Here is a 10,703-nt window from a genome sequence, read left to right as displayed (position 1 = left end):
AGAAAACAAGACAGAAATAATAATAATTGTAAGATTTTTTGAAATAAACCAGTAAAAATAAATATACAAAAATATTTCCATAGTCTTTGTAATTCCTCTTTTTCTAAATATTGACAATTGCTCTCTGTACAAATTACATATCAGTGTTCTATTCGAATGGTTCTACTTCAATGTAGAACTTTACAGTCACCTAGGTAATAAATTTCACAAAGGCGTACAAACTTACAAGCGACTCAAATGAAACATTTTAAAATTTGTGAAATGCTACTAGTATAATGAAATTGTTCTCTATTAACAAAGTAATGCACGTACATGTAGTTTGCACTGTTGTCATATAAACATGTGTACAATGTATTAATGGCATAATATCAGTTATAGGTCGTCTTGAGGAAAAGAAATTCCGCAGATGTGTATATGGTGGGTCGGTAATTAGTAAGACAGCCTAATGTATTTTAAAACATCACATGTGTAGTACAACAGTGTACGTATATTCCAGACTGATTTCAGCTTTCTATGTCATACCTATTCTTACTTACGATTTTACATGTGTGACAGCAAAGGCATGTATCCGACATGTATGTATGCATATATATTTTCATACAGAATTTCAGAAATTGTTCACGGGTCGTTCTACACTTGATGCCTTGATCAGTCGGCCTAGAGACAATGTGCTTTAGTCAACTTCAAGAAGTCTTAGTGGACGAACTTTAATTGTTGTAAATTACCGGTACGTCTACTGCTTTACATATACAACCATGATTCAATGGATACTACTATGCAGGGATGCACTAGTCGTATTGGGGATGCAGATGAAGTATGTTGTATCATTATCGTTGTGTGTCTCCTATATACAAATGTAACGAGACCATGCCTCGATGGTCCTTTAGCATACTCCCACATAAAGAGGGGAAAGGCTTAAATGTCAATCATAGACGATGTATAATAAGTTCTCTGGTAACGGGATCCTCATACCGCGTCATCAGACTAATAAAAAAACTAATTCTCGGTCAACTTTACTATGACACCCATAGGGTAGGGTTTGATTAAGAAGAAATAGGCCTAGGAATTAAGACACTAAGGGACATTCGCATTTCGGATTACGCGCCACTACACTCGCCACAACAGAGCAGCCGTGATCAAATTAGCACCGATTCGGTGGTCTTTGAAATTTCTGCTTTTCACGGCCAATGAAAAGGCAAGCTTTTAAAGTAATACTTTTTACTTGTTGTTTTCAGTTTCTCCCTTGTTTTTACTATACGTTATTGCGAATGGGGATACGATTTCCAATGCAGAATTTCAATAAAACAGATATTTAATGTCGCAAGCGTGCTGCCGCTAGGTTGAAACATAGGTTGGTGAGTGAAAATTAGCACCCAGCTCCCGTGTAGTGCGAGATCCCGCGACATTTCTGTTAAAAAATATGACGGCCTTTTGAAATGCGAAAGTGACGTATAAATGAGATAGGTGTGCTATCTGTTTCAACAGTGTAATGAATATTCTAGTTTGTTTGCTACAGTTGAATTTAATGTTTTATAGCTATAGGCCTATAGATACATTGATACTACGGTACAGCTGTAATTTATGACATTTCCATAATTTAACCAATCGGAAATATGGAAAAAATTTGGGTGGCACTATTTGTAAAAAATAAATTTTTACACATTTAAATGGTGTGTTCAAAATGGTTTCACACTCTTTCCGGGGTTACCTGTACATGTATTTCCTATTTTTAGGGCTTTCGCGGACAATTACTGGGCACAGCAGCCTGGATATATGAAATTAATACTTTTGATGAAAAACGCTGTATAAAGGAGTTTTGAATGCTGGTAAAGTTAAAGGATACAACCATAAATTTTACATGACATTCCAGTGCCCGATTGAGATATGTGTGTACCATTAATAGGCCTATATAAAAGGGGATAAACTTTTAAAGCCAACGAAGTAAGAAGAAAAACAGCGTGGTAGCGGTCAAAAATTCTCATTTACGGCATGGAGGCGTTATTGTAATTTGAACCCCTGATTTATTTTGGCATGAGAAACAGTATTTAAAAGGCATTTCCACATTTAATATGTTAAGATGATTCAACTGTCAAACTATTAAAATAGAAGGAGATATTCTACATGAATACGCCACACTTAATAATATTTAATATAATGAATTAATTAAAGAATTTTCCAACAACACTGAGACATGTGATAAAGGTGATGATCTAATCAGTCATTAAGTTTGAATGCACTCATTCATTTACATTTACACAATCGTATTTTCGAGATATATCAGTACGAACCGAAATGTGTTCTGTTATTTAAATAACTTGTTATATTAAATTCGGAATTATATTTATCCACTAGATTGATTTATATTTAATGCCACATCGGTACTGAAGATACTTTACATGACCGGAAGTCTTTTTTGACTGGAAATCTGACCCTAGAAAAAAAAACGTACCCAAAGGAAATGTACATAATACAACTCCCTCCGAAATAAAGTTCTAGCATAAAATATATAGTTAGGTATATGCCAATACAACTTAATACAAACTGCTCTTGTTACAAATATTCTCGGTTTCTAAGCTTATAGAGATGGCAAATATTTGCTGTACAGCCTTGGGACAACTGCAAGCCCTGGCTAATCTTTTGGAAAAAAAAAGTAGCTTTGCTGAACTGTACAAAAACATTGATAATTAGAATATAAGAAAGGTAGATAATTGTTATGAACCGAATCCTGGAAATAAAAATGTATATACGAACTAAATTTATCGGTATATAAATTAACTCCGTGTGAGAAATATAAAAGATAACTGACAGACTGCAAGAAACACATTTTACGGTACTAAATCTAGGAAAACATTTTGCACACAGTATTGTTTTAAATAAGTGTTTTAAGAAATCCAGGCGTTTACACGATTACTAAAACATTCCTGTGAACACCATAAAACCCAGAAATATTGTCATGTGATCTATATACAGAGCTAGAATACACATAGTCTATAGCATATGGAATTTCACGAAGAACTTTATCACTGACCACTGTCCAAGTAACCGCTGATTGAAGAGAGAGAGCCTCCAAATGCTCATTTCGGTGGGTTTTTTTGAAATTAACAATAACCACAACAGAATATTGTTTGTCGGGCGTTACACTATCACTATAGTGTATAGTGGATTTCTTATGTCATCACCAGTATCAAACCTGAGAAGTCAGTCAGACCAGTACAACTGTCACCATTGAATACTGGCAGACACCATATGGTCTACCGAACGAATTCTGCCAAACCCCATTCTGGTGGTATACGCAATTCGCCGAAAGAATCTATACAATGATGTTTGTGGCGTCAGTCATCACATTACTCAGAAGATTTAAACTATCAATATACAATTAACACTAAATATATGTGGACCAAAACTATGGATATAGAAATAAGGCGACTCAAGTGACTTGAATGTGAGCCGCTCACATCATCCCAGTACATCACAGCATCCGTAGGGCATAATGTGTGATTCTTAAGACTTGATGTCGTTGGTAAAGTGTTTGTTGATGCACTCTTGGTTGAAGATGGAGGTGCAGAAGGGGAGGATTGGGTTGTTGTTGTTTCTGTTGTTGCAGCTGCTGTTATCGGCGGATTTCTCTCCTCACACTTGACCACACCGTTGATGGACAGACACCACGGCTCCTTGGAGGGTTTGGCGGTTCCAGGAGTGGGAGGCGCCACTGGGGCGGGATCGATGTCTGCCCGGGAGCACTTCCAGGCTGTGAAGTTCGTGGAGTCTGGTGTGTCTCTGGGACTCTTCACCCACTCCAGAGCATCGCTAAGCGCCAACAGGTAGATGTCTCTTTCTGGCAAGCTTAATAGTCTGTCGAGAAACCTTTTTGTGGCGCTCATTGTATGGTTGTGATAAAACCATTCAGGACGCAGATTCAGTATGAACGGTGTTTTATTCCGCCTGTAGAATGTCCTGAAGTTCTGTACTAGGTAGCGAAACGCAGCCCTGTCGCGAAGCGGGAAGAATTTCGAGTGATCCACATTGGGAAAACCATCGAGGTCGATAAGTGAGTAAACAGGGAACTCCCAAACGCCCATCAGTGGAAACGTGGGACACGGAGGCACGTCACACGCCTTCTGGAAGCCAAAATCCAGCGTGAACGGCCATTCGACATCTTCTCCTAACCGGCTTTTAAGAATAGCTAGCGACGAGTCATACTCAAATCCTAACGACACATTTCCAAGCATTTCGTACAGAGCGTGAGAGGGCTGTAAATATGGGCTCCTGTAGCCCTTGATGTCTGGTAAAGGTACGTTACCTCGTTTGTGTATGAGCATTTTTTGAGAATACACCTCGTCGCGGAGGGTGTCGTAGCTGACATTCTGCCAGTAGTCCTTGGGCTGGGTGGACATTGAGCTAACCCCTAACTCAGCAACCCCTCTCTCATACATGTCGGCGGCCAGAGAGTAGTCAGTTGTGTTGCCCTGAAGAAACAGGGTGATGCGGGCAGGACAGCCGTTTGGGTTCCTTCGGGTACTCGGGAAAAGTTCCTGGTACATCTTATAGGCTCTGGCATCCAACGGTCCCTCGAACGTGAAGAGGACGATCTGCGGGATGTGGGTCTTGTTCAGATCCCCGGGGGTGTCGTACGACCGACACAGGCAATTGGGGAGATGGCAGTTTATCCCCATCTTACAGTTGTCATGATGAGATACCGGTGATCCACGGATATCGTTTAGCGTCCACAAAAGCACGAGAAACATCAAAAGTAGATCGAGAGTGGCCCTCACCATCACGTCCTTCAACAGGTTCACCATACCTTTCTGTCTCCCGACACAGCATATTTCACCCCAATGTAATATGGGTTGTTGGTAAACTTAATTTTTCTTATTCAAATCCCTTGTCCTGCGGCGAATGAGCTTCACGGCTGCGTGGAGAATTAATGAGTGCTGCTATGGGGCTGGGTATAGAGAGAGAGACAGCGAGAGAGAGAAGGAGAGAGATAGAGTGAGTTGCCTAAATGAAGGCTATGCGCCAGCTATACCGGTAGGCCTTTGTCAGTAATTAAACTCACTGAAGCAAATCTAGGACGTTTAATAGTGTGTATGCTTATGCCCTGCAGCACTTATCTACGTGAAATTACTTGCTGTTGTTTTGTTCTATCGTTCATACGAGGTAGAAAAAACTTAATCTCGCATATTTTGAGAACGCCATATAGCTGAGCACGCAAACATTGAGGCTTTGTTTGACCTATAGTTGTAGTATGTAGCTGGTCACCGCTTTCGGGGCATGATACCTAGATGAATTATACGGGCTTGTGGTTGTGCTATTTAATACGCATCGGTACCTGAACAAATTTTGAAAATATTTACATTTATTCATAACTGTTTCGAAAGGTTTGATAATCATTTTTAATAGGCCTCTATTTCAAAAGTTATCATAACATATCCATCAAACCTTTGTTAACTATATTAAGGATGGAAGAAAATCCCCAATCCTCAATTATCATACACATAGTCCACAACACTTTGCACAGGAGTTCTCCAACATGACAACGACCACTTCTATAGGGAAGATCCTTGTAAGCCCATGGTATAAAATCGCTGTGTACATGCACAGTGTTTAGTAGATCTATAAAATTATTATATACACACAAGAACAGGTTTTACAGAAGTGATACACGACTGAATTCATTCATTCATTTTACCCCGTTACGTTGCATCATTTTGGTGTATATTATTTGAAGGATGTTTACACACACGTACCGTTTCAGAGGTATTGATTTTACTTTACATTTTTTAATCTTTAACGAAAATTTTCAAAGCATAAACAAATGATTCCTTACACTATTGAACATTTGAAAATGTTTGTTAAACTTTAAAAATACAAATTATATACCAAAACAGAACACCATAACGTTACAACGTGTGGCCTTCACATGTAGCTGATTGCCGGACAGTGTCGAACGTTTCCCCGGTGATTTTTCAGCGCTAAAGTAAACGTTTGTTTGTCTTCCACACGGAGTATGATGTACACCAAGACGAAACACACCAATATGCGTTTGTAAGATCTCGCCGTTTTGTTTATCAATAAAATTATTTCAATGCAGCAGTGACTAGCTAACCAGTGTTAACCAATATCTCAGCCAAATGAGCAGCTTTAGACCTCTGACGTCAATATGATTTCTTTCTGTAGAGCGTGAGAAAAATGCTGTAACGTGGTTAAATGATCTTTATGCGGATTTTTTTTTACATTTTACTGTTCGTTTCCTATTTATTCCTTTTTTTCAGTTTTTTGTCTCAGTTTCTTGTGTGGAGAAAACCTTTGTCCTTCATCTGGCACCTGTGAAATTCCTGACTAAAGGCCGTAATCGAACTAGCGAGAGCTGGATATGATAAGAGAATAACTAAACTCAAATCATGAGTTTTCAAATTCCCATCCATTCTGAACCCTTTCCCTTTTCTTGTCATAGAGCAAACATCACTGTTTTGAACTGGGGCAGACCCAAAAAAAGAACTATTTGTTAAACAAATAAGTTTATGTTCCAGTTCGTGTTGATTTTTCTGAAAAAGGCAACCGTATATCGTTGTGAATAGTTTAGGTTCTTTACGACGCTGTATGGTAATCATCATACACACCTATAGCACGTCGACATGCACGTGAATATAGTTGGGATGAATTACGAAATTTGCATTCAAATTTGTTTCCCTCACTTTCCACACGTCTGAGTATTTAACTAACGACTAAAACTTGTCCGTATATTGTTAGTGTCATGTGATGTCCCAGTGTCTTTGACCAATTCCATCTAGTTTATCTAACTTAATTTGTGTCCTACGCCGCCCTCAAGAACGTCTCACTTCTACGACAGGGGGCAGCAGTATGGTGGTGGGAAAACGGGCGGACTCTCATGCAAATCCACGACCATCCGCATTTCGCTGGCAGACTTTCCCACGTACGACCGGAGAGGAAGCCAGAATGAGGTGAACTTGAACTCGAAGCAACCACATTGGTGAGGATCTCCTGGCTCATTGTGCTGTGTTATCATGTTTTATCAAATCAAGCATGTTGAATAGCGATACTTGTGGTTCATTAATATAAAACATATTCTACTTTTTCATTAGGGTACAGCATCGAGCTCGTAAACACACACAGCGTTTAAGTTGCCAAGGTATAACTGACGAGAAATGATTCCATCCAGCCACCATTAATAGAGCCTCATTCACGGCTCTACTTGTGTTGAAATCTAACACAACACCTTGTGTTGTTTCATTCAGCACAGAAATGTGTCACCCCAACACATACATGTGTTGTATAAATGTAATGTACACATGTTTACGTTACAAAATGATACATCACAAACAAGACCTCGTGTTAATTCAGCACGGCATAGAGTTGTTCATATATGACCCAAGAGTATTGTTGGAAAGAGCACAAGTTTGCGTTCACAACAGAAGTGTTTTTTTTTGTGTGTGTCTTCCGGGTAAATACAGCGCGCCGTCAAAAATTTTCGGATGATCAAATGACGACGCAGAATAGTCTAATTTTTCGAAGAATTCCTGTCATTCAGTCACAAGAAATCCCGCCCCCTCCACAATTCTCACAACCATTGCATCAATGGCCACTGGCCAGTTGTGTGTTTTTAAGCTGATGAAATCCTTAAATTCACCTCGTTACACTCCAGTGCCTCCTAGCGGACGACAGTTAATCTTTCAACTGTCACAGCTGTTGGAAAATAGCGTTTAGCTTTACATAAGGATTTTTTTGTTGGGGATTTTTTGTTTGGACTGAAAAATCCTACTACTTTAAAATGGTCTGCGTCGTAAATCAGGCCAGCATAACATCAAAAATGTTGATGGTAGTCTTTCTAGCTCCCGGAGAACTCAGATCCACTACAACCGAGTGTCTGGAGTAAACCACCTCCCTTCGCTAGGTTACAAGAGCCCAACACTCTTAGCTGACCATCGCCCTTCGTCAGGTTACAGGAGCCCGACAGTCTCAGCTAACCACCGCCCTTCTCCCACGTTACAGGAGCCCAACAGCCAGCTAGCCACCGCCCTTCGCCAGGTTGTAGGAGCCCGACAGTCAGCTAACCACCGCTCTTTGCCCGACAGTCTCAGCTGACCACCGCCCTTCGCCAGGTTATATGAACCCGACAGTCTCAGCTAACCACCGCCCTTCGCCCGACAGTCTCAGCTGACCACCGCCCTTCGCCAGGTTATATGAACCCGACAGTCTCAGCTAACCACCTCCCTTCGCCAGGTTATATGAACCCGACAGTCTCAGCTAACCAACGGACGCTCGACAACTTAAAATGGCCCGACAATCTCAGCTAACACCGCCCTTAACCAGGCTACAGGAGCCCGAAGGTCTCAGATAACCAGCGCTGTTCGTCAGGTTACAGGATCCCGAAAGCCTTAGCTAACCAACGGACGCTCGCCAACTTACAGCAGCCCGACAGTCTCAGCTAACCATCGCCCTTCGCCAGGTTTTAGGGGCCCGAAAGTCTCAGCTAATCACCACTCTTCGCCAGGTTATTGGAGCCCGACAATCTCAGCTAACCACCACTCATCGGCAGGTTTCAGGGGCCCGAAAGTTCTCAGCTAACCAACCGACGCTCGCCAGATGACAGGAGCCCTATGGTATGTGTTAACCACTGCCCTTCGCCAGGCTACAGGAGTCCGACACTCTCAGCTAACCAACGGTCGCTCGTCAAGTTACAAGAGCCCGAAAGTCTCAGCTAACCACTGCTCTTTGCTAGGCTACAGGACCCCGACAGTCTCAGCTAACCACTGCTCTTCGCGAGGATTCAGGTGCCAGACAGTCTCAGCTAACCAACGGAGGCTCGCCAGATGACAGGAGCCCAACAGTTAGCGCTAACCACCGCCCTTCGCCAGGCTACAGGAGCCCGACATTCTCAGCCAACCAACGGACGTTCGCCAGCAAGTTTTTGCGTGTTTGTTTTCACACACCGTTATGAAGATTAAAACCATGTCAATCACGGATTCTAGTCAGTTGGAGGTGGGTTTCCATTTTGACAGATAATTTCGGAGTTTCTGCCTCTCCTGTCGTACGTGAGCGTGTCTGACAGCAACTTTCTGATGGCTGTGGGTTTCCCCCGTGTTTACCCGGATTCCTCCCAATATAATTATTTATTTATGTTTTACGCCTTACTATTTATTATTTATTTTATTTTTATTTGATTGGTGTTTTACGCCGTACTCAAGAATATTTCACTTATACGATGGCGGTCAGCATTATGGTGGGTGGGAAACCGGGCAGAGCCCGAGGGAAACCCACGACCATCGACAGATTGCTGTTTTACGCCTTACTCAAGAATATTTCACTCCTATCACGGTGGCCCCAACATAATGCTGGTCACCTATAAGTGAAATGAAAAGAACAAATTAAAGAAATATTTAAAGCCATTTCTACCTCAGTATGGTTTACCCGAATGTGGAGTAAAACATTTGATTTGTACTTGGTTGTCTTAGTTTTGCCGAATAAATGCGTTAGAGCTTAAAGCTGGCATAATAGAACAAAAATAATGACTTTATCTAGCCATTTTTTTTTCATTATTACAACTCGGCAATATTCACAAAGCTATCTTGATATTTCATTTATATATTTGATTGGTGTTTTACGCCGTACTCAAGAATATTTCACTTATACAACGGCGGCCAGCATTATGGTGGCTGGAAATCCACGACCATCCGCAGGTTGCTGCAAGACCTTCCCACTTACGGCCGGAGAGGAAGCCAGCATGAGCTGGACTTGAACTCACAGCGACCGCATTGGCGAGAGGCTCCTGGGTTATTACGCTACGCTAGCGCGCTAACCAACTGAGCCATGGAGGCCCCGCTATCTTTCATTTATCAATCGGAGTTCTCTAAATGGCCCGCCCTTTATACGCGCCCCAGTGCTCACATTAGGTCCGGGGTAAATAGTTTGGTTAGATCATGTTTCTCATCTGCCCGTTCATTCAATTTCACTGACGTGGTATTGCTAGCTCCGGGATTAAATATGATCACTTCATTGTGTTCATTATCCCGAGAATGTACATTGCACATCATAGGTGCACTTCTGAACTCGACAAGTCTAATTATAGGATGGTTCACAGAAAATGCCACATATTCCAGACTTGCGCGCGTCTTAAACGGATGATCTCATTAACAGGCGTGAAATAATGCTAATTATGTTGATAACAAGAAATATCACAGATCAATGTTTCGGGATTTCAAAACGGCCTGCGAGCAATTATTGTACGTTTTTCATGCATATTTGTTAAAAATCACACGGGATTTTGGCCCGCTGAGTGTTTATACTTCATTCCGGGTGTGGCATTACGGTTTCATAGTGCCCACTGGGTGACAAGTGTATTCTTGATCTACAGTGTACGATCATCAGTTATCTTTAAGTATTAATATAATTCGACCCACGGGCTCTGCCCGTTTTCCCGCAACCATAATGCTGGCCGCCCTCGTATAAGTGAAATATTCTTGAGTATGGCGTAAAACACCAATCAAACAAATAAATAAATAATATAGTTTCACGAGAAAAACCTCGCTTCGCTGTTCAGAGCATGACAGAGGCACCCAAACCTCGGCAGGTACATAGCACCTGACCTAAAGCTGCCTTCGACGCTTTATGGGGTTATTTTCAACCTTATAATGAACAGCTCAAGTGTTTTTGATACAACCACAGCATGAGGTTTAATACATGGG

This window comes from Liolophura sinensis, chromosome 6 (genome assembly GCF_032854445.1).
Source record: "Liolophura sinensis isolate JHLJ2023 chromosome 6, CUHK_Ljap_v2, whole genome shotgun sequence".
Classification (NCBI taxonomy): domain Eukaryota; kingdom Metazoa; phylum Mollusca; class Polyplacophora; order Chitonida; family Chitonidae; genus Liolophura; species Liolophura sinensis.
The sequence above is the reverse complement of the archived record's forward strand: the minus strand, read 5'-3'. Positions refer to the sequence as shown.